The following is a 27,596-nucleotide window of genomic DNA, read 5'->3' as shown; positions in this document are numbered from 1 at the left end:
TAAGTAAATTTAAGAGAATTAAAACAAGGCAACAGCATGCCCCCCTGCTGGCAGAACAGGCTGCCTGGTTGAGGAACTTCAGAACACCCTGATTATCACATGGACTTTGGTTCAAGTCAAGAGGTGTTCTTCAGATAGTGACCCAGGTTATGCTATTAACTTCCAGATGAGAAGACGGTCCAGGAGACTGTAACTAGGAGGTGATGAAACACCTGTCAGGAAGCCACATGATCCAGAGACATGCCTGAAAGGGAGGGGATGTGGAATTTAGGGTGGGATTCAGCACAGGGACAGGCTGCTCTGTCTGTGGGAAGAGGATGTAGGGAAAGAGGGAAAGTCTTACAGGGAGAGGCTGAGGGTTGTTTAGCCTGGAGAAGAGGAGACTCAGGGGGACCTTCTCACTCTCTTCAACCACCTGAAGGGAGGTTGGAGTCAGCTGGAGTTTGGCTCTTTTTCCAGGCAACCAGCAACAAGACAAGAGGGCCTGGCCTCAAACTGCTCCAAGGGAGGTGTAGGTTGGATATCAGGAAGCACTTCCCCATGGAAAGGGTGATCAGACATTGGGATGGGCTGCCCAGGGAAGTGGTGGAGACACCATCCCTGGAGGTGCTCAAAGAAAGGCTGGAGGTGGCACTTAGTGCCACGGTCTGGAGATGTGGTGGTGTTGGTCACAGGCTGGGCTTGATGATCCTAAAGGTCTTTTCCAGCCTCAATAATTCTGTGGTTCTTTGAAACATTAGGAAAATCCATTGTACAGATCACAGCGTGGAGAGAGGAAGCATAAGTGGAAACCAAGTCCAGAATGGTTCTGCTGTTCTTCAGGGGGGCTAGTAGAGACTTTTTATATTTCCTGATATCCCAAAGTGATTTGCAGGGAGTCTTTCACTAATAAAGAGAAAATCAGCTATTCTTTTTGCACCACCAAAGGGATACTTGATGCACAAGAACACAACAGCTCCAGCAGGACACAACAACAGTGGCCAGATCACTGCAGGCTGCAAGGTCTCATCTGCCAGAGGATATAGGACCTTTAAGTGTCCTGGAAACCCAGAGATGTGGGCCAGTATCTCTACTGAAGACACAGCATCATCATGTCTTGTGCATTATCTTGAACCAGAAAACCCAGGCACCCAGGCTTCTCTGATCCAAGACCTTTCTCTTTGGCATGAGGAAATAATTGCAGTAAATTCTTTTCTTGAGATGGGAAGGATAATTTCCATCTCTCTCTGGTTAGAAGGGGAGCTGCTGCTTCTTCATTCATGTGTTGAAAAAAAAACCAAACAAATTTTAAAAAGGTAACTGAAAAGAGATGGGGATTTTCTAATCAATTATTCTGGAAATAGTTTCATCTAATGGCAATATATATTTTCATGTGTATACCTATTTTCTAAATTATTTATGAAAGAGAATAAATTATAAATATTTCTATTATCAGCTATTTACTAATTCATTTTTCTTGCACCAACACTAGAACTTCTGCTCTGAACTACACACCTGCAAAGAGTGAACAACACAAACCCTCACGTTATGGAACACACGTAGATGCTGATTTTCCAAGAAAAAAAGCCATATGCAAACAGTTATAAATAAACCTCTCGTGGAACATCATGTCTGCATTTTCTTTTCCTATTTAAGTCCCTGGCTGTATCTGAAGACTGGTACCAGCTTAGATAATAATATATTTAACTCACATGGCAACTCCTACACACTTGGAGTGATTCTACCAGTGTTGAGATGATCAATTCCAATGTACATGAGTCAGGGGGAGGGAAGGGCACAGTAACTGGAGTATTAAAGCAACAAGAAAGGAGATGTTTCAAAATGTACAAGCCCCATCATACACTGAACCCACCTTTCTCCAGAGCATCAGAAAGAAACTACCTAAAAGGAAAGCAACAGGAAGAATAAAACCCTTCTGTTTTGCTACTAAACTACAAATCCAAATCATCTTCTACCCATACCAAGCTCGTATCAGGCACCACTTCAGGGAGAGTATTTTACTAACAGAAGAGGAAAGGAGGACGAGAAGCAACCTGATACAAGACTTTACAGTCACACCATGAAATAATCATTCTGTAAATATTTAGGCAACCTTATCTATAAATAAAAAGGCTTGAAGTGATTGCCTGGCACCTGTAGTCACACAGTCATTCATAATGAAGGCTAGAAGTTTACCAAGCCATAGTTCTTCCCCATAAAGGAATTATTCCCTACTCTTGCTGCAACTCAAAAATATTACTACTTAGTGAAGAAGGAGAAGCCTCTTGTCACATAATTAGAGAAAATAACCAAATGTCTACACAGCACTTAGAGCAAAACTGTTAACTTTGAGACCAAGGACATGAAGAGGATGTTCTTTGTTCTTTGTAGGGCCAGTCAACAGCACAGTAACAATTACAGTGAAACAAAAAAAGCTTTAGAACATGCTTTTCTCACTGCAAAAGTAGGTAACTTCCCTTTGAAGGCACTTTGCTGAAATCTGAAGTTTTTAATCACTGCCAGTTTTTTTAGCAATTTCTAATAGTTGAATGTTGGATGAACAGAAGGTGGAGAAAACAAGTTTCCATGGTCCTCAGAAGTTTGCATGAGACTGGTATTTTATGTCTTCAAGAGGTCCCAGTTTCCTACCTGCCACTTCCAACTTGCTGAAAGGCCACAGGTCCTTCTAGACATAACTATAGGTGGGAACATCCATTTTAAAAATCCCCTTTCAGCTGTGGTTCAGGATTGCTGAAATAGAACAGAAAATACGATATTGGGCACCGCTGGATGTGAGGCAAGTGCAAAGAGCACGAAGCCTGCTGAGATGGGTCCACAGAGTGAGCTCCTTGGCAAGACAGAGCTCTTACCCAGAGATTCCACCTCTTGCTTCAGGAAACCCTGACATCTCCTGCAAGATAAAGACGTTTCATTGCAGAAAGCACGAGGAGCTGTGCCAGGGCTTCCCAAAGCAGACTCTCCCAGGGACAGCTGGCAGAATTTCCTGCTCCCTTGAGTCACTTTGCAGAGCCCCCAACTCAACGGTTGGGCTCTTCAACCATCTGTGCTCATCAGAGCATATTTCCTGCCTCCATTTCATAGAATCACAGGGGTTGGAAAGGGACCTCTGAAGATCAGTCCCACCCCCTGCTGCTGCAGCAGGAACAGGTCCAGATGGGTCTTGAAAGTCTCGAGAGAAGGAGACTCCACAAGCTCTCTGGGCAGCCTGTTCCTTCCTAACCCTTCCAGAATTTCCAAGGGGAAAGAGGCAGTTAAGGCACCTGCCAAAGTGCTCCTCTCTTCAGCCTGCCCTCCCGCAGAGGTCACTAGGGAAGATCTATCTCTGCTGAACCCATCCAGGTGCTCAGGAGACTAAAGGCTGCAGCAATCTCCAGTAAGCAAACTCCTGGAGTGCTCCTGTGGCAGTGCTAAAAGCCTCTGAGAATCATAAAGTACAAGAGCAAGGAAAGCTTCAGGTCGTCTACAGTCCAGGAAGGATCAACTACATGCAAGTTATTGCCAGCAAATGATCAGTTAATCCATCCTGAAAACATCCACTGATGCCTCAGAAGGTCTGGCAAACTCCCCAAGAAAGTTTTTGCAATGTTTTACAAAACCCATGGGTCACCTGCATATTTGAGAACAAGTATCTTCCATTGTACCTGGGAATCAATATTATTTGTCCCTAATAATAATACTGGGCAAACACAGGAGAGAAGAAGGAGGTGTGGGGGAAGACTTTCCACAGGAAAAATAGCACAGCTAAGGAAAACAATCTGGCCCCCAGAAAACTGTACCTTGGATTATTGCCTGTCTCAGTGCTTCAACCACACAAGCTCTGGCAACGAAAATGATCCTTGGGCTGGAGCAGCTCTGCTCTGGAGACAGGCTGGGAGAGTTGGGGTGTTCAGCCTGGAGAAGAGAAGGCTCCAGGGAGACCTCATAGTGACCTACCAATACCTGAAAGGGGCCTATGAGAAGGTTGGGGAAGAGCTGTTCACAAGGGCATGGAATGACAGGACAAGGGGTGATGGCTTCATGCTAGAAAAGGGTAGATTTAGGTTGGACATTAGGAAGAAGTTCTTTACCATGAGGCTGGTGGATCACGGGAACAGGTTGCCCAGAGAGGGGGTGGAGGCCCCATCCCTGGAGACATTCAAGGTCAGGCTTGATGGGGCTCTGAGCAACCTGGTCTAATTGGAGATGTCCCTGCTTATTGTAGGGGGTTGGACTAGAGGACCTTTAGAGGTCCCTTCCAACCCAAGACATTCTAGGATTCTATGAAATTTAGCCTAAGCTATCAGTGGTGTCTGTGAATGTACTACATTGAGAAGAGGTGAAAAGCACTTAAATCTTTTTCAGCCCTTGCAAAGGGGCATCAGAGACAGACAGCAAAGAGCAGCATCTTCAACCTCCAGAACAAACTCGAAAAGAATTCATTTGTCAAGAGTCTCAGTGACATCTGCAGAGAGCATAAATGCTAGTCATGCTAGGGCTAACTCCAGTACTAACTGCCAAAATGATAGCAAACCAACAGTCCTTTGTTCCTTTCTTACATAAAGAAGATAGTTTATGTCCAAATATTGTGGTTTTATTCAAGTCTTTGAAAAAACAAATCTCTGATACACCTAAGTCCAAGCTAAATATGACAGAATTTTAATAGTTCTGCCAAACCAAACTCATTTCTGAGATAGGTCACGGGATGGCTTGTGGAATGGACAAAAGGTCCATGAGTCTCCTACCTCTCAGCTGAAATCCAGGCTGCACTGGGAGTGACTGGCAGCAACTACCCTGTCCTGGTGTTCAGTGACCTGTGCAGCAACAGACACTCAACCAAGGGCACAGAGGACAAAGCCCCACTACTCTGACAACTTCCAACCCCAAACCATTCCATGATTCTATGATTCTAACTCTTCTGTGTTGGTGCAACAACCTTAGGGCAGCAAGGACGACTACTTAATGAACGTATTTGCCATCACCAATTCCTGTGCCTCTTAAACACCAGCATAATACCAACAGAAGCCTGGAAAGAACATCTGCCTGGAAAGAAAGGCAACCAGATGAATAAACTGAGTCTGTCTTTCTACGGTGAGGATTTCTGAGCTCCTAACCCAAGCTCTGGTTTTGAGCCTGCTTCCTACATTCCAGGTTCCAAACCTGTCAGTGTCTGGTTGTGCCTTGCCCTCAATTCCCAGCATTCAGAGTATGCTCAGATCCTGAGGTATCATAGAATCATAGAATCCTAGAATCCTAGGGGTTGGAAGGGACCTCGAAAGATCATCTAGTCCAACCCCCCCTGCCAGAGCAGGGTCACCCAGAGCACATCACACAGGAAGGCGTCCAGGTGGGTCTTGAATGTCTCCAGGGAAGAAGACTCCACAACCTCTCTGGGCAGCCTGTCCCAGTGCTCTGTCACTCTCACAGTATGTTTTTCAAACAGCACTGGCAAGAACTCCACATAATCACCTTGCTCTGTGCCAATATGCCCATTTTTATTCACCGCTGTCAACCGGAATGGGAAGAGACCCTTGTCAAGCAGCACCCTGTGAAGCTGGAACGTCCTTGTTCCTGACTGAACATGCTAACCCTGCCTGGCACAGCTGTCCTGGCAGCAAGGTTCTCAGTCCTCCTCCTGACACTGCACTGAACAAGCCCATCACTCAGCAGCTCTCCTGCCATTCCTGCAAAGGAACCATGAGCCCTGACCTTCCGACCAGCCCCTAACAACCCATGAAATACACACAGAGAAGAAATATTCCTGATCATTTCCCAATAAAGACACTCTGGGGGGAGGGCAGAATCACAGAGGCTGGAAAAGCCTTCTGAGATCATCAAGTCCAGCCTATGAACGTGGGCAGAAGTGTGTTAAACACCTAATCTACCTCTAGATCCTCTCTCCTCGAGAAGGCCCTGGTCGTTCTTGTGGTTGTAATGGGGCCAATTCAAAGTACTAAGCAAGGGTGGTGAAAATATGCCAGGTATTTTTCCCTGATTAATTAAAATAATTCAAAGGAGAGAAATCAGCACACCAACACCACCACAAAAAAAATGTGCATCTGCTAAATTATTTAAAAAAAACAATTTGACTTCTACTACCCAGGAGGCAAATGTCAATAGTGACAAATATTGTACACACACAAAAATTCAAGTCTTAATTTCAACTGCTAATACTACTGCGTTTTTCACTTAAACTTCCCTGTGGAAAAGAGCAAAGAATGGGCACATTTCACAGAAAAACTAAGAGCAAGTGTTAAAGCTGTATAAATGTTCTGAGAAATTCAAGTTAAAGTTATTAACAAAGTATAGAAACTAATCACTATATTCAGTATTTAATACATTTAAAATTATCATCTTTGCTTGGGCCCACCCTCCACTTGCCACATTTCTGTGTTAAAGAAAGGATTTCACTTTTTTAGCATTAAAATTGAGTTTCAAGATGCAAATTAAGCATGAAGCAACTGCTTGTTCCTATGTGCTACAGATTTCCTCAGTCACGAATGGAACATGGAATGGAATTAGAAAACAATGGAATTAGAAAGTCTTGAAACTCTTTGTTAGATATTTGAGCAGCTTATTTCCTGTATTTGTAATTCTAGTTTGAATTCCTCCTGACAATACGGAAGGATAAAATGGAGGGACTTCATTCCAGCCCTGGGGGCAGTTCTGGGCCCCTCACTGCAGGAAGGACATGGAGGGGCTGGAGCGTGTCCAGAGGAGAGACACCAAGCTGGGGAAGGGCTGGAGAACAAGTCCTGTGAGGAGAGGCTGAGGGAGCTGGGGGTGTTCAGTCTGGAGAGGAGGAGGCTGAGGGGAGACCTCATTGCCCTCTGCAGCTGCCTGAGAGGAGGTTGCAGGGAGGTGGGAGTTGGGCTCTGCTCCCCAGTGAATAACGACAGGACCAGAGGAAATGGGGTCAAGTTGCACCAGGGGAGGTTCAGGCTGGATATGAGGAAAAATTCCTTCACAGAGAGAGTTGGTGAGGCCTTGGAACAGGCTGCCCAGGGAGGTGGTGGAGGCACCATCCCTGGAGGGGTCAACAAACGGGTGGACCTGGTGCCTTGGGAGCTGGTTTACTGAACACGGGGAGGAAGGGTGACAGCTGGACTTGATGATCTTGAAGGTCTTTTCCAGCCTTGATGGTTCTATGAGTCTAATTCCAAGGTTCGAAGTCATGGGGTGGAGAGGGAAACACAGACAGGACTCACTGAAGTTATTCCCACTATTTAAACTGCAGGCCTCCTGGAGCTGGCTCACTGAAATGAGGATGGTTAATTTTCAGTAAATTCCACTGATCAGCTGAAAAGTCTCCAGAGGCACAGGTGGAAGAACTTCCAGCAGGCAGCCCCAGCTCATGCATGAGGCAACTGCTCCAACCTCCCGTGTACAACATCTGTACAGGCACAGACCACTGCAAGTCCTGCTGGCACAATTCTCAATTGTTTCAGGCTAAAATTATTCTAAAACACGGCCCAATTATTTGTGTGGGTTCTAACAGCAGAAGACACAGAATAAAGGGTAAAGAAGTGACCATGAGCACGGCAAAGGTTTTCTTCATGTGCTTATGGTTATTATTTTTACTGCAGTATCAGGTTGAGACTCTATTTAGTGCTAGATGCCAAATGCAGACAGTACTCTCACCCTGAAGGTCTTATTTAGTTTTAGAGGTCACATCCTAAATGACTGGGGAATCAGCAGCTCCTGCTACCAGACACAGCTGATACTAGAGACCAGAAGGAGGAAATGCTGATGATGTGACTTGGCTGGCTGGTGGGGTTTTTTTTTCCTCATTAAAAAAAAAAAGCCATTTCCTGGTTTTGAAGAAAATAAATATTTTCCCCTTTAAAAAAGAGGGACATTTAACACAAAAATGTTCTGTGAAGTATATAATTCTAATCTGACCCGTTCAGCTATTTGTTCTCTCAGGAGGGCTGGGAAAAGCACACATTTGCATATTTCTACATCACCAACATTTCTACATTAACAGCATGTAGGACCCAGCTCATCCCTCTAGTGCATAGAACTTAAAACATTTGATTTTATTCTTTTCCATGCTGCTTTCATCTTATACACAATTAAATTTTAGACTACATTTTAAATGCTTCATCTTACCAAATTATGAATGCCTATGTCTCAATATTTCTGGAATGCATTCATAATGCAGAATATATTATTTATACTTTCAGCACTGTAACAGGAATTGAAAAAAATCAAAGGACCATTTAAGATCAATTTCTTGTCCTAATTAAAAACATTAATATATCAGGTATATTGGAACCTTTGTGAGAGGAAGGCTGGGGACACAACATATACAGAGAATGGCAAACTGTGCTAGGTGTGCAACAGAACTATGGGTTAAAAAGGGTTTCAAGTCAGACCTAAGTAACAAACCATCATTGCAGTGACCAGCAAACAAACTGCATGGATTGACATTGCAGACAGAAAAGCTGTGCTGCACATTGGTACCTGCCCAGCCATGACAGGGACACCAATGGCAGGAGAGGCATCTCCTGCTCACAGGCATCAGAGATGGAGGAAAGGCAGAGCATTCAGTCATGTCAGACATTACGTAGATGGAACAAACATAATGAACATGACACATTTAGATGCCACTGATTTTTAAGATCAGAGCTTGTTTCGCATCACAAAACAGGGAATCACAGCACCACAGCACTGCCAGGGCTGGGAGGGACCTCCAGGGATCCCCCGCTCCAGCAGGACCCCCTGGAGCACATCCCACAGGGCTGCATCCAGGGGCTGGAATATCTGCAGAGAAGGGGCCTCCCCAGCCCCCCTGGGCAGCCTGTCCCAGGGCTCTGTCACCCTCACAGCCAAGAAGTTTCTCCCCATCTTTCAGGGGCACTTCCCATGTTCCAGCCTGTGCCCGTTGCCCCTCGTCCTGTCCCTGGGCACTGCTGAGCAGGGTCTGGCTCCAGCCTCCCTGCACCCACCCTCAGACACTTGTGGGCATTGATAAGGTCTGTCCTCAGCCTTCTCCTCTCCAGGCTGAACAGCCCCAGCTCCCTCAGCCATTCCTCACCAGGGACAAAACCTACAGATGGCACAAGGCAGTAAGGATGAGTGCCCTGAAGAGCAGCACAAGCACCTTATCAGTCTGACTGATCAGGTAATAAAATGGCTGGTGAAATTCAATTTAGATTCACGTAAAACGATCCACGTATGGAAACTAATCCTGGCTTCATATATAAAACAAGAGGCTCTGAGTAGCCCAGCAATGCTAAGGAGCAGAGGAGAGGGGCTGTGCTAGATGATTCCATGGAAGCATCAGCTCAGTGCTTGGCCACGCTGAAAAAGGAAGTTAGGACATTCAAGAAGGATTATGAAAATCAGGAAATGTTAGGAAATTAGGAAAAGCAAAGAGTATAAATCAGAAAAGGTCATTCTATATCATTCTATAAACTTCTGTTTGTTCCAAACTCTAAATATTGCATGAAGCTTTTGCCTGTTCCTCTCACTGGAGCACACAATAGAAGTGGAAAGGGTTCTGAGAGGGCAAGAACAACCTGTGCTATGAATTGCCCCCACACAACAAATGCTCAGGTAGACTGGGACTCTTCTGGTTGCAAAAAAACATGAGTCTGGGAGCTGCTATGACAGAGACCTACAAAACCTTCAGTGGCAAAACCTCAGATAGAGATGAAGTATTCATGATTTCTTCCAATACATCATATTCCAAAACAGGAGGAGGAGGCAGGTTCAAAGCAAACGTGGTAGGACTTGAAACAATGAGCAGCAGCCCCTGGACTCTGTGCCGGGGAGACTGGGTGCAAGAAGCTCACGTGATGACATCCAGGAAAATCCAGAGGAGCACTTGTGAGAGACATTCACTGCAGGTACCTCAACAGACTAACCCCCAGAAGTTTACAGCACCTTTGAGCTGAAAATAGAGTATTAGAAAGTATCACATGGGCTAAACCTATTCTTAACTCTTCTTTGGGCATCTGATGGTAGCTTCTGGCGAAGAAGCTGGATCAATGGGCTGAGGCCAATTGTGTGAGGTTCAATAAGGGCAAGTGCTGGGTCCTGCACTTGGGCCACAACAACCCCAGGCAACACTCCAGGCTTGGGGAGGAGTGGCTGGAGAGCTGCCCCGTAGGAAGGGACCTGGGTATGTGATCGACAGCCAGATCACCATGAGCCAGCAGTGTGCCCAGGTGGCCAAGAAGGCCAGCAGCATCCTGGCTTGTATCAGGAATGGTGTGGCCAGCAGAAGGCCTTCGGTCTTTCCTGCCAAGTGTTAGGACAAGAGGAAACAGCTTCAGGTTGTGCCAGGAGAGGTTTAGATTGGATATCTCTTCACTGAAAGGGCTGTCAGGCTCTGGCACAGGCTGCCTGGGGAAGTGGTGGAGTTACCATCCCTGGAGGTGTTGTAAAACATGTAGATATGGCACTTCAGGTTATGGTTTAGTTGTCATGGTGGGTTGATGGTTGGATTTGATTGTAGAGGTCTTTTCCAACCTCAGTGGTTTGAGGAACACTGAGCAAGACAGCTTGGTGCAGAACTCATTCCGTGGTTTAAGGTGCAACATTTTCTGCAAACTATTCACAACCCACAAAGAGCTCACATTGCAAAGGCTGAGATAAGGGTGACTCAATCCTAGCTAATCACCTCATACAAACCCAACTACTGCAAAGATAAGCTCTCCAACTGCATGTGCTGCCCTTGAACTCATGGTCATGCAGGAAGTTCCCACCTGTAGAAGCCCAAACCCTTCCTGCAACTTAGTTGCTGACTCTATGAAACCTATGTAAGTAACTAGTACAGTAAATAGTAGATCTCTAATAATTTATTGGAAATAATATTTCCCCTGGATTTTAGGTACTTTCCTTTTTTCTTTTAAAGTACATTTATATTCATCTTTTATCAACAGAATGCTAATTTCTAAATCCTTTCTAGGTACCACTGAAGCACCTACATGTGTCATGCCCTGGCTGCATCTTTCTCCTCCTTATTTTTTCATTGGATTGCACCACTAAGTGCAACATCATCTAAAATTCCTGATCTGCTATGAAAACTCAGTCCAGTTGAGACAAGTTCGTATCTTCTGAGCTAATATCCAGTGGTCAGCAAAGGAGACAAGGTCGTGGTTTCTTCTGATAAAAAATGAAAGAACTGAAGGCTAAACCACTATCCTAGCACTGAAAACCCTGACAGGCCATTCTGCAGAAAGGAACATTTCAGCTGGAAATTGAACTTCTTTCAGGTTCCACACAGGAAGTCAGCTCACTTTAGAATAAGCCTCTCAGATGGAAGAGTTCACAGAACAGGGATGATGTTCATCATTTCTTGTGTTACTGCAGAGCTTTGGAGCCACAGCTACAGCCCAAGGCTCTGCTGTGCTGCTCAGACAGCAACATTCAGACAGATCAGGTAAGAAAGTCCAACGTGGCCAACCCTGTTATATGATTTTCCTTTAACCAAGTTCTGCCTGATATCTACTTCAGGGCTGTAAAAGATAAAACTTTAATTGAAAGCTATTTCAGAACCACAAAACTCTGTGTGGTTAAACACTCCTTCCAATTCCCAACCTAAATGTATAGATACTTGTTCTTGTGCCAGAACCAGAGTTAATCTTCAGTAACTCTTCTTCCTTCAGTGTCTACATTCCATGGTGAGGGAGGTGTGTGTGACAGCTCCTTTAAACTTTGGACATCAAATAAATCACTCTCCTAGACCTCAGTTTCATGTATTACAATTATAAAGGGTAATGGCTTAAAAATGAAAGAGGGAAGATTGAGACATGAGGAGGAAATTCTTTGTTGTGAGGGTGGTGAGACCCTGGCCCAGGTTGCCCAGGGAAGCTGTGGCTGCCCCATCCCTGGCAGTGTTGAAGGGCAGGTTGGATGGGGCTTGGAGCAGCCTGGGCTGGTGGGAGGTGTCCCTGCCCATGCAGGGGGTTGGAACTAGATGGTCTTGAAGGTCCCTTCCAACCCAAACCATTCCATGATTCTATGTTTTTTCAGCTTTTTCAGAAATTCAGATCACTCTCGACCTTGGAAATCTGAATCCCATGCAAACTCAGAGCTGGGAAGGTATTTGAAAGGAGAAGAGCCATTTACCTGCCTCCCCTGTTCATATTCTCTGTCAGTGCCACAGGTGGACAATGAGACCTGGTTCCTCTGTTTTGGTTTGGCTCTGCACAGCTCTTCAGCTCTGGAGCAGCACTTCACACATCTGTGTATTTCTGGAAAGTCCACCTCTGGTTCCATGAATTTAATTAAGTTGGGTATTTACACGTATTTTTCCTAACATTAGTCATTTGTTTTCCTAACACTGTTGTTACTCTACACTAACAACCCCAAAATTAATGCTTTGTCTGGAAAGATGGTATTTTCTAGTTCAGGAAACATTTCAAGTATAAAAGACAAATCTATTTATCACCTCAAAAACTACCTGTTATTTGCCATGATAATTAAATGACTGTGATGATAGGAAATGTCAATAATAATGTCTTCAGCCCCATGCTTTCTTTCATACTCTTTTACCATATGATGAACATAAACATTTTTATATACCTGTGCTCAATCAAACACAGCCTCTACATTTGTAAAGTGTCATTTATTTTTACTGTAGACTTATTCTCTGCTCCCCCTGCCATAGTGGATCATCCCCCGTGAGGCAATCTCAACAAAATAATTTGCTTTCAAGGCTTCTGACACCTTCTGTGGCTTCTGCTATCTTAATTCAAGGTTGTACATGTATTGCATGCACACCTGCAAATGAAAATATTTCTTCCATCACTCTTCTTTCCTCATGAGGAGAAAAATGTGAAGCTTCCTATCAACAGGGCAAAGCAACTGCACACCTTACAGGAATTGTTTAGGCTCATGAAAATAAATTACTGCAGGATAAGAGAAGTTGTTCCATTACAACTGTAGGACACTCTCCAGTTCTGCAGCACAAGATATAAATACACAGATGCAAGTGTGGAGAAACAACATGAGGAAAAGGAGCTGAAGAACAGATCTCTGGTCACAATGCAGTAATAGGACTGTGAATTGAAGCCCTTAATATAGAAGATAGTTTTGTGAGTCTTGTTGGTCAATTTTTTGCAACCTATACTTATCATAGAGCCATGGAATGGTTTGGGTTGGAAGGGACCTTCAAGACCATCCAGTTCCAACCCCTGCACGGGCAGGGACACCTCCCACCAGCCCAGGTTGCTCCAAGCCCCATCCAACCTGCCCTTCAACACTGCCAGGGATGGGGCAGCCACAGCTTCCCTGGGCAACCTGGGCCAGGGTCTCACCACCCTCACACTCCAGAATTTCCTCCTCATGTCTCACCTCAACCTCCCCTCCTCCGGTTTTCATCCATCCCCCTTGTCCTCCCTCTCCCTGCCCTTGTCCCAAGACCCTCCCCAGCTTTCCTGGAGCCCCTTCAGGCACTGGAAGGTGCTCTAAGGTCTCCCTGGAGCCTTCTCTTCTCCAGGCTGAACAGCCCCAAAATGATCCAAAATTCCATAATTCAAATGTTTACATTTGAATTATAAAAAGAAGAAAACCACATGCCCCAAACCAAGCAAACCACAAATCAGTCTTTACTTCAACAAGTGCAGCTCTATTTAGTGGTTAGAAGGTTCTCTACATGCAAGTGCCAACACACTTTTATGTGCTGTGAGGCAGTAAAAATGAATTCTAGAATATCATTCACTTTTATCACTCTATCAACACCATTTCTTGGGGATAGTGGTAGATTTGCAAGAAAGAAAGAAACAAACCACCCACCAAGCAGAAGCAGCTCAAGGCAAAGAAATGATTCGATTTGTGACTTGAGCAAGCATAGCCTGTGAAAATAAATCTGGCTTCATCCTCTTGCCTGAAAGAATCTGAAAGTTCTTTTCAAGCACTTTAAAAATGCAGTTTCTCTTTACCAAGCATTAGCAGTGAAAGCAGCACTACAGAATGCACCTTCCAACCAATCTGTCTTAAATATTCATTGTACCTTTACTCGATCAATATTAAAGGAATAATTATGCACATCTGGTAAGCTGTTTGCACAGATGAAGTTACCAGTTGTTTGGGAAGCAGTGGTACTGGTTCCACTAACATCCTGGGAACCTCCTGTGGAGTAACTTTCCCAATAGTTCTGGCATATAAATCCAGCTGACTCTGAGGAGGAAAGAAAGGGAAAACTCTGAAGCTCTTCTTCCCTAGAAGAGAGATCCAAGGGACACAGTTTGCAAAAGAACTGATAGTTAGTTTAAGACTATGAAAGCAACGTTTAAACTGAGAACATGGGATGATCTCATGGCTAACAAAAAAAGTGAATTTGTCTTCCCTTCAGACAAATTCAGAATCCTAAATCAAACCATTCCAACAACACAGGGTAACATGTATTGGGAAGGAGTTTTACAGAAATTCTGGACCCAGGTATACACTTCTGATTATCAACTAATGCCAAAAATAGAAATTACCTAGTGGTTATAAGGGTTTTTTTTAACATGAACAGTGCATCTCACTCTCCATTTCACAGGGTGCTCTTCAACCTGCCTCCAGGGGAAGAAGTCTCTTCAAGAACAGGGACAACCAACTAATGCTACATGTACCTCTTACTGTACCTTTGGCTGATCTAAAAACTGATCTAAAAAAGAATGCTTTTGCAGTTCTACTCAGTCAAAAAAACCTGTAGGAATAAGTCCAAAAATCAGACAGATATAAACTTATTAAAGACAGAAGGAATTAAGATTAATCCTGTGGTCAAGAGACAGTCCTTGTTTTGTACACAAGGCATAATGACAATGGGGTTTGCTTTAGTTAAAAAAAAAAAAAATGGGGGGGGGAAGGAGGGTGTATTTAGAAGTCCAGAGTTCCAGTGTAGCACTAGTTCTCCCTCTGTATCTGATTTGTACCTTCTACCTGCAGAAGCAGCAGTTTGCACTTCTGCTGCATTTTATCACAACTATGACAAGTCCCCACAGGCAGCTGGGTTGGGGGTTTTTTTTTTGGTTGGTTGGTTGTGGGTTTGTTTTCTGTTTTTTGAAAAAAAATCTTACACAAGCTCCTTAGTATCACTGTCCATTGCACAGAACCTTCCTTTCCAATATTTTAAAGCATTTTATGCTCTTAAAACATCCAGCTCAGGGTCCTGCTTTTGACAGCGGTCTGAGGAAGGTGTTTAAGAATAGCATGAGTGAAAACACCTTGTTACACAGCTTAGGAACATTTCCCCACCAGCAATTTAGGAGCCCGTTAAATCATAAATTGTATCCGCATCAGTGACTCCTAACTGGGTAACTACCTAAGAATTCTCCTAAGGCTTAAGACAGATCAACTGTCAGCAGCACACATGTCCAGGAGCAATTAATCATAGAATCATTGCATGGTTTGGGTTGGAAGGGACCTTCAAGATCATCCAGTCCCACCCCCTGCATGGGCAGGGACACCTCCCACCAGCCCAGGCTGCTCCAAGCCCCATCCAACCTGCCCTTCAACACTGCCAGGGATGGGGCAGCCACAGCTTCCCTGGGCAACCTGGGCCAGGCTCTCCCCACCCTCACACTCCAGAATTTCCTCCTCATGTCTCATCTCAATCTCCCCTCCTCCAGTTTTCATCCATCCCCCCTTGTCCTCTCCCTCCCTGCCCTTGTCCCAAGCCCCTCCCCAGCTTTCCTGGAGCCCCTTCAGGCACTGGAAGGTGCTCTCAGGTCTCCCTGGAGCCTTCTCTTCTCCAGGCTGAACACCCCAACTCTCCCAGCCTGTCTCCAGAGCAGAGCTGCTCCAGCCCAAGGATCATCTTCATGGTCTCCTCTGGACTCTCTCCAACAGCTCCATGCCCTTCCTGTGCTGGGGGCTCCAGAACTGGCCACAGCTCTCCAGGTGGGGTCTCAGCAGAGCAGAGCAGAGGGGACAATCCCCTCCCTGGCCCTGCTGCCCACGCTGCTGGGGATGCAGCCCAGGACGTGGGTGGTTTCTGGGCTGTGAGTGCACAAAACCTGGGCATTATGTGAAATCCTACTCCCTTGTTTTCAAACCCTTGCCTCATAATTTCATGCCACTATCCTGCTGTGGAAAGCAGCTTCTCGTTCACATTCTGCAAGCTTTTTAATGTCTTTTCCCCAAGCTGAATAATCCGAGTCCATTCAATCTCTTCTGTAGAATTCAAGGGATAAAGGCTGTTCAGGTCTAGTAGAATTACTTTAGAAAAATGACAAGTAAAAGATACAAGCATGTAACTACAAAATCTATCAATATTGGGACCATTTTAATGATCACTTGAATACACAGTGAGAGAATCCAGTCAAAATCACCAGAATAGCCAGAACATGTAATTACACCCTGTGTTCAGTCTGAAATCTGTTGATGGGGGGTTTTCCCACCAAAATCCTGTATGATGGGGGGATGGGGACATGCTTACTGGACCATCCTCACTTCTTAACTCCTTTATGCCTCACGAGTCTGTACATTTCTGTACAAAATACATAACTTTATGGGAGTGCCAGAAGCGAGAGGAAAGGGAAGCATATTGGCTCTTCCACAAATGGTCCAAACTGAATCAATGCCACCTTCTTCCTACTCTGCAGAGCTCCCAGCTGCTCATCTCTCCCTTCTTTTTTTCCAGTCTTTGAGCACAGTAAATTGAAAATCTGGCTGAAAGAAAACTAAAATCAACCCAGAAATAAACCACCCTTCTGCAAAGAAAGACAAAATCCATGGATTTCAAACCATTCAGCTTCTCTAAGGATTTTCAGTCAACAAAAATTCCAGCCATTCACCTAGAAATAAATAACCAATTCAGGCTGAACTCCATGGTCTTTCATTAATTCCTTCTACAATTTTGGGAGCCTGAAAATCAGAAACACAACTATCCTCTTTGGACTATGTAGGAGCTCAGTTGTTTCATATTTGTGTCTGCTACGAAAAAGTGAGAAAATTCCCCACATCTGCATGTAAATTACAGACAACTCTTCAGGTTTTGCTGTGCTAAAACACTCAAGTCTTTCCTCTGCCTTCCCATCCCACCATTGCATGTAAATGCCACTGAAGTGCTTTGTGCACCTCCAAACAATAGTTTCTTTGTACATGCAATTTTGCCCACTTCAGGTCTTCAACTATGCAACTAATCAGCTGAGTTTCAAAGTAACTCAGACAACACTAATTCAAAAGTTAATTTAGTTTCCTGACTCCTCCATGACTAGATTTATTGAGGATGAAAGTGAAATCACTTTTACTAAGGCATAAACTACGTTTTCCAGCACAGTTGGTAAGTTTCCTTTCTTTATGGCCCCAGATGGTGTCAAACCAGCATCTAAGTATTTTATCTGCTAACATCAAAAAGGAGAGAATGTATTTACAGACTCTTTAAACAATGGTTTGGGACACTGGTTTTTGCTTTTTCTTCTTGTTTTTACAGAGTTATATAAACCATGGTCACAATGAGAAGGATCAGTGCCACCTTTCATGGGGACAGAGCACAAGGAGGAAAGAGGGGTGTCAATTGGTGGTGGTTGTTTCTACATCCAACAGCTTGTGTTCATCTGTCCTGAAAATTCTAAGCTCTTTAATTTTCCTTTGTCTGCATACTTATACTCATTTCTCCATCTTATTTCCTCATGTATTCTCTCCAATCTTTTTCCTTGGGTTTTTATTTTGTGGGTTTTTTTAGTTGGCTAACTCTTTCTCCTCTGCATTTCAATCCTCTTTTGGCAGCTTGGATCTCTGGCTGCTGCTTCTTCCAGCCACCAAAAAGCAACAGGTTGCTGGGGGAAGAGAATGCATGAGCTCAGCTAGAATGCCAGAGGAACAGCATAAGAGGCTGAGGTCTGTGATCTGTTGTCAGAGCAGCCAACATTAGGACTCATATAAAAAGTGGAGAGGAAAATGGGATCCTTTTCTAAAAGGCACCTGTTGTTTGCCTACTGGCAACACTTTCTGTGTATATACACAAAGACCTTTCTAAAGCACTCGACCTTTTCCCATGTCCTGGATCTGTTTAAACCAGCCTGAGAACCTTAAAATTAACAAACATTGTTCACAACCTAAACTGCATAAAGTTGCATTTCCTGCAGAACTTTTTTGTATTTAGACGTTCATACTTATGGTACTGAATACAGTTTATTACATCTTTTTTTGTCTGCAGAAATAAAAAAGATAAGTACAAAATTCTCTGCCAGGAAATGAGGTGGAGGGAGGGTCTTGAATTTACATAACCTCTCAGAATTGTACACATATTCTGATTTCAAATGTGTTTTATCAACTGTTCATGCCATTACATAAAGTACAGACAATGGGCAGATAGAACTATTTACTATATTTAGAGAAACACCTGCTAACACATACAAACCATGCAAGTTTCCAATCAAGCCACTGAGAATTGCCTGCAACTAAAGTGCACTTAGCTATAATTAGCTCTAAGTGTGAAAAACATGTTTCACATCTTTCACTTCACAACCACATACCCTGGAACAATACACTTTTTACAGAAAACCAAGCAAATTCAGGCCTATGTGCAAGAGTGTACACAACCAGACCACTGAGTGAAGTAAGCATCACTCCATCAGCTGCACAGTTCTATGTCAGCTTCCAAAACCAGCTCTCAGAAGATGCAGACAACCTGAAACTGCCTCCCATTCCAGAAGATGACAATGCTGTGACATGACTTTGTGTCACCTCACTCCTCCTTCCTTCCCCTGCCTCCTGATCATTTGCTAAGGGAGGAGAAGGAGAAAATACAGAACAGAATAGTCAGGGAAGTCTTCTTTTTGAAAAACAGCATTAAAACCAGTCCAAACAAGCCCCCAGGCAGTAAGCAGGGGTGAAAAGCCACTACAATTTACCATCACCCTATAGTTTAGCCAATGTCACCAGCTATAGTGAAAGCCAGTGAGCAGCCAACATGAAGGGATTTGATTATTCAGTTATTCAGCTCAGCTCATTTATTGTGGAGACATCAAAATGGATCAGCACAGAGGGAAACTGTCCTTGCCCCAGTCACAACCTCTCCATGGTACTGCTGAGGAAAAGAGAAAGCAAAGCACTGGAACTTAGGTGCTTTTGTTGCATAAACTTTCTGTTAAACTTTCTGTTTAACAACAGAAAGCAGTTTCAAATCTAGAAGCAAACAGTTACTGCAGATGTGTTGACCACAGACCTTTCATTGCTGGTTTGCAAGGACACAAGTCAACTTGGGCTTCTTTCAGGAAGACCTTATCACCATGTTCCAGACCTTAACGGGTGGCTGCCAAGAAGATGGAGACTCCCTGTTTACAAGGAGACACATGGAAAAGACAAGGGGTTATGGGGACAAGTTGCTCCTGGGGAGATTCCAGTTGGACACAAGAGGTCAAAGTTTCCCCATGAGGACAGTCAGACATTGGAATAGTCTCCCAAGGGAAGTGGTGGATTCCCCCACATTGGGCAGTTTCAAGTCTCAGCTTGACAGGGTGCTGAGCCACCTCATGTCAACTAGAGTAGTGCCTAGAGAGGCTGGGCCAGATGATCCTTCAGGTCCCTTCCAACCTGCCATTCCTGGATTCTGGGATTCTTTTTCCCCAAAACATTTCAGCTTGCTGCCCTGCCTCTATGTTATGAGACCTGCAGGTAAAATAAGACAAAATCATTCTTTGTGGAGGTGCAGTGGCAGGAACCTCAGCTGCAGAAATTCCAAAGAGCAGGAGAGAAGGCAGGTCACTGCATGCGTGATGACAGCCCCTCAAAAAACTGCAGCTACAGGAGGTTGCTTGGATCAACCCATCATCCTGAGCCCCTTCAGTCTTAGCAAGAATCCTCGCTCACTTTCTAGGTGAAGCCTGAGGAACACATAGGTCTAAAATTCACAGGGAGACACAGAGTCACATTTGATTGGTGGGATCTCCAGAGGTCATCTAAGCCAAGAGCAAGCTCAAATGAGATTACCAGCACTAAACCAGGGCAGCCTTAACTTTGATCCTTCATGGTCTAGAGGCCTGAAAGGCTGAAGACTATGACCTCTCTAAGCAGCCCATTCCAGTGCTGCATTATGCTCCAAGAGTGTTTCCAGAAAGTTTTAACCAGTTCACATTTAGTCATAAAAGCTCAGTTTAGCAGAAAACAAAGTTATAAGAACTTCAGCAAATAAACCAGGGAAGCAACACAGTTCAAAATGAGGTCTGAGGATCATCTAGACCAGTCCCCTTCTCAAAGCCATGTCAGCTACAGCAGTTGCTCCAGGCCTTGTCCAGTCATGTTTTGAGTGGCTCCACAGATGGGAATTCCATAGTGTCTGGAAAACCTGTTCCAGTGCTTGACAAGACCCAGAGGGAGAAGGTTTTTTACTTATGTTTAAATGGAATTTCACGTGCTTCATTTTGTGCCCTTTGCCTCTTGTCATGTCACTGGGCACCCCTGAGAAGGACCTGGCTCCACCTTCACTGCCTCTCAGGCATTTATACACATTGATGGGATTCTCCTGCATCGTCCCTAGGCTGCACAACTCCGGCTCCCTGAGACTCTCCCCATTTTACAGATGCTTCTCATCGTTTTTGTGGCCTTTCATTCCAGCATGTCCACGTCTCTCTTGTACTGGGGAACCCACAAGAGGACCCAGCCCTCCACGTGTGGTCCTGCTAGCACTGAGCAGAAGGGAACGCCCAGTGACCCTCTGCCTGATGCAGCTCCAGACACTGTTGTCCTTGGCTGCAACAGCACCTTGCTGGCTTCATGTTCAGCCAGCACCCCCAGGTCCTTCCCTGCCAAGCTGTTCCCAGCCAGCCTGCCCTCAGCCTGTGCCACTGCCTGGGCTTGCTCCTCCTCAGCTGCAGGACTTTGCACTTCTCTCTGCGGGACTTGAGGAGGTCCCTGTCAGCCTGTCCAGGTCCCTCTGAACAGCAGCACAGCCATCTGGTCTATCAGCAACTCTTGGTTTATATCTTTGGTTAAGACCATCAAACATTCCTCCATGATCTTCTGAAGCAGACATATTGAAGTGTGTATGGATCCCAGTGAAGAAACAAAAATAAAACATTAAGAACTAACCTCGAGGCATCTGGCTGAACTCTGATTTCTTTCTATCCATGAACAGGATGCAAATGATGACCACCGTTAGAAGCCACAGGTACTTCACTGTATGCTTGAGCACAGAGCAGAAACAGTTCTAGATATTGTATTCAATTAATCATCTGATCTCTAGAATTATTTTTTTCTAGTGTTTATTCTTTAATAAATTGCTGCAGCCTGTTGGACAGCTGTGTCGACCTGCTGTGGTGGTTTCCCTCTTTACATGCACGCTTGGCAACAGGCCAAAAGACAGGAACTAACAGAACTGCATCTCCTCCTACATCAATTTTACTGTGAGGCAAACATAACTTAGCTTTGGTTCTCTCGACAAATCCACCAATTGTTTCCCTGACCCACTTTAAGATAGATAGTGGCTTTACATCTTTCCAGGCTCTAGCACCATCGACTCCAAATACCTCAGTGGCCTTGTTGGGTAGGAAAAGGAAAAGTTCTTAAATTAACATCTCCTCGGTTGGAATCATAGAATCATAGAATCTTAGGGGTTGGAAGGGACCTCGAAAGATCACCCAGTCCAACCCCCCTGCCAGAGCAGGGTCACCCAGAGCACATCACACAGGAACGTGTCCAGGCAGGTTTTGAATGTCTCCAGCGAAGGAGACTCCACAGCCTCTCTGGGCAGCCTGTTCCAGGCTCTGTCACTCTCACAGTAAAAACATTTTTTCTGATATTCACCTTAAACCTCCTATGCTCCAATTTGTATCCATTACTCCTTGTCCTATCACTGGTCATCACTGAAAAAAGCTTAACTCCATCTTCTTGACACTCACCCTTTACGTATTTGTAAACATTGATGAAGTCACCCCTCAGTCTCCTTTTCTACAAGCCAAAGAGACCCAGCTCCCTCAGCCTTTCCTCATCAGGGAGATGTTCCACTCCCTTAATCATCTTTGTGGCTCTGCCCTGGACTCTTTCCAGCAGTTCCCTGTCCTTCTTGAACTGAGGGGCCCAGAACTGGACACAATATTCCAGATGTGGCCTCACCAAGGCAGAATAGAGGGGGATGAGAACCTCTCTTGACCTACTAACCACCCCCTTTCTAATGCACCCCAGGATGCCACTGGCCTTCTTGGCCACAAGGGCACATTGCTGGCTCATGGTCATCCTCCTGTCCACCAGGACCCCCAGGTCCCTTTCACCTACACTGCTCTCCAGCAGGTCAGCCCCCAACCTGTACTGGTGCATGACATTTTTCTTCCCCAAATGCAAAACTCTACACTTGCCCTTGTTGAACTTCATCAGGTTTTCCCCCGCCCAAGTCTCCAGCCTGTCTAAGTCTCTCTGAATGGCAGCACAGCCTTCTGGTGTGTCAGCCACTCCTCCCAGCTTGGTGTCATCAGCAAACTTGCTGAGGGTACATTCTGTGCCCTCATCCAGGTCGTTGATGAAGATGTTGAACATCTTCATGGGAGGGAGTTGAAAGAGCAAAGAGACTTCTGGAAAGCTTCTTGGCTTTGGAGTACAGTTTGTATTTCCCTGCAGGTGCTCACTGTCCCTCTCTATTCTCCTCACTGCCCAGAAAAATACAAACAAAACCAACACAGAAATCAAATACACAAAGACTTTTATTATATGTATTATTATATGTATTTTCAGAAAAAAAAACACGACTTATTTTCAACGAATGTTGGAGTTATTGTCTTTCTGAACATAAAAGATTCAAGCATCAATTGCTTTGTTAAATTAAAATGTACTGGATTCTTATATACCTCTTGGCAAAGCTCAGTCTGCCTACACTGATGGGTATGCCCACCAGGAGCCCAGCAACTGGTTCAATGTTATTAAAGGATGCTTTTTAAAAGTTTCATGTTTTTAATATATGAGCATCAGGCAGTATTATTAAATTCAGCATTTTCCCTGTAGCTAGACTGCAGCATTTTAGTCCTTACAATATATTTAGAGGGTAGATTATACCTTTAATTAGTTCTCACTGCAAACAGTCAAAACTCTTTATCTGCATTTCCTAAGGTAAGATTAAGATAAGATCCTTCAGTCAACAAATGTACTTTGACTTTCTCCGTTTCTTCTGTTGGGCACATCTACCATAAATCTCTGGTTCTTAGAAACAAAGAATGGTTTGGGTTGGAAGGGACCTTCAAGACCATTCAGTTCCAACCCCCCTGCATGGGCAGGGACACCTCCCACCAGCCCAGGCTGCTCCAAGCCCCATCCAACCTGCCCTTCAACACTGCCAGGGATGGGGCAGCCACAGCTTCCCTGGGCAACCTGGGCCAGGCTCTCACCACCCTGTCTCTATCCTCTAACTTTCACCTAGTTCTTGTCAGTGACCTACTCCTTGTTCCAAAAACCTTAAGATGTGACAGGAAATGAAGGAGCCTGTCTTGGAGCCAGCTGAAACTGTTAGACTTGGGGGCAATTCCTCCTGGTGCCTTCACAGAGAAGCCACCCCTGCAGCCCCCCTGCTACCAAAGCCTTGCCACATAAGCCCAGTACAACCCAACATCTGATCCATTTGTTGAGACACAGCTAGCTTCACAGGGGCAACACTTCAACATGTACACAAGCAAAATTGTAGCTGTCATCTCTGAACACTGGAGAGAATGATGGTCTCTCAAAAAAGGACTAAAATGAGATGATGAATGAGATGCTGGCAACAAGAGCAGGAAAAAAATTAAAGGACAGATTATGGAACCTCGTGAAGTTCAACGAGGAGACGTGCAGAGCACCTCACGTAGGAGGAAAGGCCAAGAAAGCTGAAAGTGCTCAGCCTGGAGAAGTCTTAGCAAGGTACAGGGACATCTGAGAAAGGAGGGTGCAGAGATGACAGAGCCAGGCTCTTCTCAGTAGTTCCCACTGACAGGACCGGAGGCAACGGGAACAAACTGAAGCACAAGATGTTCCCTCTGAACAGCAGGAAACACTTTCTTACTGTGAGGGTGACCAAGTGCTGGCACAGCCTGAAGAGGCTGCAGAGTCTCCCTCCTTGGAGCTTCCAATGCTTCAAAAGCCATCAGGGCATGGCCCTGGACAACTGTCTCTAGGCAGCCCTGCCTGAGCAGCATGTTGGACCACATAACTTCCAGAGCTGCCTCCCAACCTTAACTATTCTGTGATATAATATGACCAATCATACCATAATATGGTGCTCTTCCTAATCAAAATGGACTCAGGAATTTCTCACAGCAGGGTACCAAGAATGCTGGAAAAGGGTTTGTGTTTGAAGACACCTGAATGTGACTGCAGCTGATTTATATCCAAGCTTTCAAATAAATAAAACTATTTAAAAAGGCACCCTGTAGTCATTTTAAAAAACAGCTACACAAGAAGAAATCTGCCAAAATGTGTCACACACACAGAGTCCAAATTTCCAGGAACTTTTAAAGACATTAGAATGCAAATGAACATCTTAATATCCTACAATGCTCAGAGCCTTGTAAAGGCACCAGAATGCTCACCTAACCCCACTGCATGCCTGCTGTCAAGAGTGCACATGCCAAGCCACTGTAGTGCATTCCTCACAATTCCACAGAAAGCCTTCAGTAAATGGTTTGCATTCCTGAAAAGCAGTTACAATGAATTTACCCAGAAAAGTGGCAGGAAAGAAGTCTGTCTTTGGTAATTTCAAGCAGACTTCAGCCACGCAGTAGGGGGGAATAAAATTCACCTGAGCTCACAAAACATACAAAACATGCAGGTTTGGGTTCTACAAGCACAAAAGCTCTCTGTACAAACTACATAATTTTGTGGATTTGCTACAACCACAGCTCTGAGTAACATCAACCACCATGTGATCTTCTGCTTGCTTAGAATTTATGACTCTAAGAATATAAATGCAGGCAGGCAGACAAATCCACTCGATCTGCATCAGGGATATAGATGCTATTCAAGATCTAAGTGAAGAAACACAGCAATAAAGATTAATGAGCCAAGGTGATGTAATCTTCAAATGCATTTCAATGCAAATCAAGATAAAATAATTGCTCACAAGTTTATATTCCAAAGAGCAGCACGTGGACACAAACCCCCCACAAATCCCAAGTCCCTGCCCTGACTGCAAGATCACAGACTACAAAACAAGATTCACCTTCACTCTTGCCAAGCCACTTGCAGCTCAAAAAGTCTCATGTGTGGTTGGTTAGATCCAAACACTGAGAATCACATTGACCCACAGAGTGGTGGGGTTGGCAGGGAGCTCTGGAGATCACCCAGTCCAACCCCTGCCAGAGCAGGATCCCCTAGAGCAGATCCCACAGGAACACGTCCAGGTGGGGCTGGAATGCCTCCAGGGATGGAGACTCCACAGCCTCCCTGGGCAGCCTGTCCCAGGGCTCTGGGACCCTCAGAGTCAAGAAGGGTTTTCCCATCTCCAGGTTCAACCTCCTGTGCTCCAGTTTGTGCCCATTGCCCCTTGTCCTGTCCCTGGACACCCCTGAGCAGAGTCTGGCCCATCCTCCTGACACCCCTGCAGATATTGACCAGCACTGATCAGATCCCCCCTCAGCCTCCTTTTCTCCAGCTGAGCAGCCCCAGCTCTCCCAGCCTTTCCTCCCAGGCAGATGCTCCAGCCCCTTCAGCACCTCAGTGCCCTGTGCTGGCCTCTCTCCAGTAGTTCTTGTCCTTCTGGAACTGGGGAGCCCAGACCTGCCCCCAGTGCTGCAGGGGAGGCCTCCCCAGGGCAGAGCAGAGGGGCAGGAGAACCTCCCTGACCTGCTGGACACGCTCTTCTCAATGCCCCCCAGGGAGGTGTTGGCCTCTTGGCTGCCAGGGCACGTGGCTGGCTCATGGAGAAAACCCATGGTCATGGGAATGCTTTTCAACCACCATTTCCTCAAGACATAACTCACGACACACATGCTGCCATTCCAAGTCCCCTAACATGAAGTCCACACTATTTAGGGCCTTTCAAGCACAGCAGGGGGAAAGGGGCTGCAGCTGAGCCCAGCTGCTCTGGAGCTGCAGTCTGCTCCAGCCTCTCACTGCTTCCACGTGAGAAATGCACACTCCGTCCTACGACAGAGCAGAGAGGCCAGAATAGAGAAGACAGAAATAGACTGCAGCTGCCTAACTTGTCATATTTTTTATGGTCCTCAGGAAAGAATATGTCTGGGAGCGTATTACAGGAACTGCTGTGGTGCCATTTCTTGGAGCTGCCTTTCCAATAGGCACAAGCAGGAATCTGTGTCAGTGCTTGTGCTCTCCTGCACACGTGCAATAGCACTGATCCTGCCAGAGACATACAGGTGATGTGTGTCCTAAAGTGAGCATATGACAAGATGGTGCCTGTGAGAAACATCCCCCAAAACGCCCAGATTTGAAGCAATATGGCTCATAGAGAAGACATGGAGAAAATCATAGAATCACAGACTGGTTTGGGTTGGAAGGGACCTTCAAGATCATCCAGTTCCAACCCCCCTGCATGGGCAGGGACACCTCCCACCAGCCCAGGCTGCTCCAAGCCCCATCCAACCTGCCCTTCAACACTGCCAGGGATGGGGCAGCCACAGCTTCCCTGGGCAACCTGGGCCAGGCTCTCACCACCCTCACACTCCAGAATGTCCTCTTTATGTCTCACCTCAATGTCCCTCCTCCAGTTTTCATCCCTTCCCCCTTGTCCTCTCCCTCCCTGCCCTTGTCCCAAGCCCCTCCCCAGCTTTCCTGGAGCCCCTTCAGGCACTGGAAGGTGCTCTAAGGTCTCCCTGGAGCCTTCTCCTATCCAGGCTGAACACCCCAGCTCTCTCAGCCTCACTAGTAGGAGAGAAAAGTCCATCTATGGTAACTTTTGAGAAAAACAGCAGTCCTGTACAGGTTAAAGGAGTCTGTCTTACAATTCAAACTCAAAACTGCACTTCCTCACAGAAGATCACTGCTGATCATCTCACTGATAAATTGGAGACCTTAAAGCTTCTCTCAGAAAGCAAACTGTCCATCTCACTGTTGACTGATAACATCATCTTTGAATTTCATCAGTTAAACACCAAACTGATGCTCCCTGCATGTTTTCCTTTTTTTTTTTTTTTTTTTCCCATTGAAACTGTAAAATATAATAGTAGAGCCTGTCTCTGTGGGGAAAAAAACCAAACCAAAACACCCCACAAACACAACAGACTAAGAGCCCCTTCCCTCAATTACAACTAAACTAGGTTGGCAAATGTCAGCTTTAGTATCAAAGGATCTTCTGAGAAATCTGTTGTTTCTGTCAGCTCTGTGCTCTGATCTGCAATTCTGCAACTATCTACAATTAAATTTTGAAATCAAATTTTGAATGCCCAAAGGTGAAAAATAATACTTCTGACCTTAGTGTATAAGGAGTCTGGAGAGGTGGCTTTTCTTCCCAGCTTCTCACACTGTGTTAACTTCAAGGAATCCACAAAGATTCTCCATCCCTTTTGCTTTTTTATAGGAAAGAAAGCACGTAGTCCCCATGTTTTCACATGTTTACTGAATCAGATGTAATGCTGATGTGCACAAACACCTTTAAACAAAAGATGCTGCTGAGACAGAAGTCATGGAACATCATATGAACTGTAGAAATATTTCACAGTGAAGAAGAAACTAAACACTCAGGTTGTACTGTGTGGTTTCTTTGCAAAGTGTGATAAAAAAAAGTTGCTAACATTTGATTTACCTTACTTTGAAAAGTCTATCTT

At 45.1% G+C, this 27,596-nt stretch overlaps 1 protein-coding gene across 1 annotated transcript in view; it reads right to left on the bottom strand.

Annotated features, from left to right (window-relative positions):
- Nucleotides 1-27,596, bottom strand: part of WASF1 (WASP family member 1) — a 91,839-nt gene that overhangs the window by 44,863 nt on the left and 19,380 nt on the right. The window lies entirely within an intron of this gene.

Source organism: Apus apus, chromosome 3 (assembly GCF_020740795.1).
Source record: "Apus apus isolate bApuApu2 chromosome 3, bApuApu2.pri.cur, whole genome shotgun sequence".
Lineage (NCBI taxonomy): Eukaryota > Metazoa > Chordata > Aves > Apodiformes > Apodidae > Apus > Apus apus.
The sequence above is the reverse complement of the archived record's forward strand: the minus strand, read 5'-3'. Positions and strand labels throughout refer to the sequence as shown.